Source organism: Nansenia antarctica, assembly GCF_963989245.1.
Source record: "Nansenia antarctica genome assembly, chromosome: 2".
Taxonomy (NCBI): domain Eukaryota; kingdom Metazoa; phylum Chordata; class Actinopteri; order Argentiniformes; family Microstomatidae; genus Nansenia; species Nansenia antarctica.
The window spans coordinates 49,216,796-49,221,795 of NC_137675.1; the positions used below are offsets into that span (position 1 = coordinate 49,216,796).

General features: G+C 49.0%; 1 protein-coding gene across 1 annotated transcript in view; it reads left to right on the plus strand.

The window, feature by feature from the left end:
- Positions 1 to 5,000, plus strand: part of slc29a4a (solute carrier family 29 member 4a) — a gene marked incomplete at both ends in the record, with an annotated part of 15,556 nt that overhangs the window by 1,927 nt on the left and 8,629 nt on the right.

A 5,000-nucleotide genomic window follows, 5' to 3' on the forward strand; every position in this document is an offset into this window, starting at 1 on the left:
GATATGTTGAGCGTGCAGGTTTATTACACTGAGTTTAGAAGAGAAGTTGGAGATGAAACAGTGAGGGCCACACAGACCAGAAGACTTGATCAGCTTCAGGCTGAGGGTAACATGGCCTGTACCTTCAAACACCAATGGTTTGACAAAAAGAGACGGCTAACTGCTAGCACCTCGAAACATGCACCTTCCTATTCAAGTGAGGTAGGTTTGGACGTGTATGACAATTGACAAATGGATGACAAATGGTCAGTGCGCCGTTCACTGTAGACTATATTGTTTTTGTTTTGGAGTAATTTTAAACGTGTTATACTGGCTGTGATATAAAGTGTTATGTGTAGGGCTAATGCCTAGACCTACGTGTCGTTTTCAGTACCCTGGACAGGGCTCGAGCTGTATATTGATATAGCTGCGTTAATTAGCCTAGCCTAAATGTTAATGTGTCTTTTGTAGTGTTATAGCCTCTGCTCTGATCGTGTTTATTTGACATTTAAAGAATTACAATTGATAAAACTTGATACAACTTTCCTACAAGTTACCAACGTGCTGCATGCTTGTATTTTGATAAAGCATACAAGTTATTGAAGACGCGTGTCTGTCTCATCTTTTTACTTTGTTGAAGCCTGTTGTCTGTAGACAGCCTCAATGTAGCGTTCTGTGTCGCGCTGAATGCTGGGTTAGTATAACGTTTATTCAGTTTTGAAATCGTTCTGCACCCTGGCACTCACAGCACAGCCTATAGCATATGCCTGACTCCAGGAACAGGACCTGGATTATTAGAGACTAGAGACTTTCAAGACTGCTTGGGACTCACTGCTGTCGTGGACTGGGTTCTGATGTGTTGTATGTGGTATGGACGTCTGTCTTTGGATGTGTACGGTTATGAATGTGTGAATACTGAAAGGTTCATCATTGATTACACAATGAATGCAACTTCAAGCTATCCTATATGCTGCTCTGGTCTAACGCCCTCAAGGAGTCGCTGTGAACTACAGCGGCTGGGTATGATATGCTCTGGTCCAGTAGAAACCCGGCCCTAACAAAGGCCGCGGCGGGGAGATGTGCCAACCCTGTCTCATGGTCTCATGCGCTGCATGAAACCAGGCTGGACGGCCTCATGGACCCCCGCTGCTGTGTGCTACTACTTTTCTGCTGAGACAGACAAAGACACTGTGTATATTGCTAGGCCGGTTGTTCATAAACAATGCAATATATGCTATATAATATATATGCCATCCAGTTGTTTTCATGTCTTTTATTTTCTTAGCCTACTTAGGCTATAATAATGATAATAATAATAATAATAATAATAATAATAATAGATTGAATTTAAAAGCGCCTTTCTCAAACTCAAGGACACTGTTCAGAGAAAAAAGAAGAGAAGCAGGACAATAAAAAAAATAAACCAAAAAGAAACACAACAAACAAAAAGTGTTAGTCAGGACCAGCTCTGGGAGACAGTGTTAATCAGGACCAGCTCTGGGGGGCAGTGTTAGTCAGGACCAGCTCTGGAGGACAGTGTTAGTCAGGACCCAGCTCTGGGAGACAGTGTTAGTCAGGACCCAGCTCTGGGGCGCAGTGTTAGTCAGGACCCAGCTCTGGGGGGCAGTGTTAGTCAGGACCAGCTCTGGGAGACAGTGTTAGTCAGGACCAGCTCTGGGGGGCAGTGTTAGTCAGGACCAGCTCTGGGAGACAGTGTTAGTCAGGACCAGCTATGGAGGACAGTGTTAGTCAGGACCCAGCTCTGGGAGACAGTGTTAGTCAGGACCAGCTCTGGGGGGCAGTGTTAGTCAGGACCAGCTCTGGGAGTCAGTGTTAGTCAGGACCCAGCTCTGGGAGACAGTGTTAGTCAGACAGCTCTGGAGGACAGTGTTAGTCAGGACCAGCTCTGGGAGACAGTGTTAGTCAGACAGCTCTGGGAGACAGTGTTAGTCAGGACCAGCTCTGGAGGACAGTGTTAGTCAGGACCAGCTCTGGGAGACAGTGTTAGTCAGGACCAGCTCTGGGGGGCAGTGTTAGTCAGGACCAGCTCTGGGAGACAGTGTTAGTCAGGACCAGCTCTGGGGGGCAGTGTTAGTCAGGACCAGCTCTGGGAGACAGTGTTAGTCAGGACCAGCTCTGGGGGGCAGTGTTAGTCAGGACCAGCTCTGGGAGACAGTGTTAGTCAGACAGCTATGGAGGACAGTGTTAGTCAGGACCAGCTCTGGGAGACAGTGTTAGTCAGGACCAGCTCTGGGAGACAGTGTTAGTCAGGACCAGCTATGGAGGACAGTGTTAGTCAGGACCCAGCTCTGGGAGACAGTGTTAGTCAGGACCAGCTCTGGGAGACAGTGTTAGTCAGGACCAGCTCTGGAGGACAGTGTTAGTCAGGACCAGCTCTGGAGGACAGTGTTAGTCAGGACCAGCTATGGGGGACAGTGTTAGTCAGGACCAGCTCTGGAGGACAGTGTTAGTCAGGACCAGCTATGGGGGACAGTGTTAGTCAGGACCAGCTCTGGGAGACAGTGTTAGTCAGACAGCTATGGAGGACAGTGTTAGTCAGGACCCAGCTCTGGGAGACAGTGTTAGTCAGGACCAGCTCTGGGGGACAGTGTTAGTCAGGACCAGCTCTGGAGGACAGTGTTAGTCAGGACCAGCTCTGGAGGACAGTGTTAGTCAGGACCAGCTCTGGAGGACAGTGTTAGTCAGGACCAGCTCTGGGAGACAGTGTTAGTCAGGACCAGCTCTGGGGGGCAGTGTTAGTCAGACAGCTCTGGGAGACAGTGTTAGTCAGGACCAGCTCTGGGGGGCAGTGTTAGTCAGACAGCTATGGGGCGCAGTGTTAGTCAGGACCAGCTCTGGGGGGCAGTGTTAGTCAGACAGCTCTGGAGGACAGTGTTAGTCAGGACCAGCTATGGAGGACAGTGTTAGTCAGACAGCTATGGGGCGCAGTGTTAGTCAGGACCAGCTCTGGGGGGCAGTGTTAGTCAGACAGCTATGGAGGACAGTGTTAGTCAGGACCAGCTATGGAGGACAGTGTTAGTCAGACAGCTATGGAGGACAGTGTTAGTCAGGACCAGCTATGGAGGACAGTGTTAGTCAGACAGCTATGGAGGACAGTGTTAGTCAGGACCAGCTATGGAGGACAGTGTTAGTCAGGACCAGCTCTGGGAGACAGTGTTAGTCAGGACCAGCTCTGGGAGACAGTGTTAGTCAGACAGCTATGGAGGACAGTGTTAGTCAGGACCAGCTATGGAGGACAGTGTTAGTCAGGACCAGCTATGGAGGACAGTGTTAGTCAGGACCAGCTATGGAGGACAGTGTTAGTCAGGACCAGCTATGGAGGACAGTGTTAGTCAGGACCAGCTATGGGGGACAGTGTTAGTCAGGACCAGCTATGGAGGACAGTGTTAGTCAGGACCAGCTATGGGGGACAGTGTTAGTCAGACAGCTATGGGAGACAGTGTTAGTCAGGACCCAGCTCTGGGAGACAGTGTTAGTCAGGACCCAGCTCTGGGAGACAGTGTTAGTCAGGACCAGCTCTGGAGGACAGTGTTAGTCAGGACCAGCTCTGGGAGACAGTGTTAGTCAGGACCAGCTCTGGAGGACAGTGTTAGTCAGGACCAGCTCTGGGAGACAGTGTTAGTCAGGACCAGCTCTGGAGGACAGTGTTAGTCAGACAGCTATGGAGGACAGTGTTAGTCAGGACCAGCTCTGGGAGACAGTGTTAGTCAGGACCAGCTCTGGGGGACAGTGTTAGTCAGGACCAGCTATGGAGGACAGTGTTAGTCAGACAGCTATGGAGGACAGTGTTAGTCAGGACCAGCTCTGGGAGACAGTGTTAGTCAGGACCAGCTCTGGGGGACAGTGTTAGTCAGGACCAGCTCTGGGGGGCAGTGAAGGCCAGTCTGAACAGATGCGTCTTGAGTCTGATCTTGAATGTGTTGAGAGTATCAGAGCATCGGATGGCTGGTGGAAGGGTGTTCCACAGCTTGGGCTGCAGCAACAGAAAAGGCACGGTCGCCTAGTGCAGGGTATGACGAGGAGATCAGTATCGGAGGATCGGAGACCACGTACAGGGGGGTAGGGATGGAGTAGGTTAGTTAGGTAGGCAGGGGCCAGGCCATGGGATGCCTTAAAGGTGAGAAGGATCTTGAAGGAGATTCTATGTTTTATGGGGAGTCAGTGAAGCTGTTGCAGGGTGGGGGTGATGTGCTCCCAGGGTTTAGTGCGGGTGAGGATCCTGGCAGCTGAGCTTTGGACTATTGTAGCCGGTTCAGGGCCTTGCTAGAAACAAGGTTTGGTGTGAATGTAGAGCTGGGTGTTGTCAGCATATGTGTGGAATTTGAGGCTGTGTTGCGAATGATTTCGCCAAATAGGAGGAGGTAGATGGTGAACAGTAGCGGGAGGCAGTAAGGCATTATATTGTCGTGCTTTGACCGTTGGAGTTATAATGCTCGTCTGGATGTGTGTGAGTAGTAACGACTTCACACGACAAGGGATTCTCAGTTTTCTGGTACTTTAGTGAACTTCTCAGCAGGCAATACAAGATACAACCATTTGTGTCACAGGGGGCAGGTTAGTAGGTTAAGGGAAACTGGCTGTGGCACAGAACAGCAGGCTTTGCTGTCCATGCGATGAGCTTTGTTCCCTAACTGACTGTTTACATAACCTAGGTAACTAGCTATATCTCTCTCTGTGTGATCATGTGACATACAGTAATCAACATGCTACTTGTAACATAAGCAACAATAACCAACAGATAACCAAGTTATCCATGGTGAACTGTCTCACAATATTATTACGCAGGCTTGCCGCCCATGTTGTAGTAATTATTAGATGAATTATATATATAATCCAAGTAAACAGTAAAAAGTATACAGTAAAGCTAACAGACTTCAGATATTGATGCTAATATCATGTTTGTTTAACAAAAATATTCATTGTTTACGTTGTTACCTAGCAACGCACACTACTACCGCCACACTACACAACATGTAGCTTAGTTGGCTAGCTACCTATCT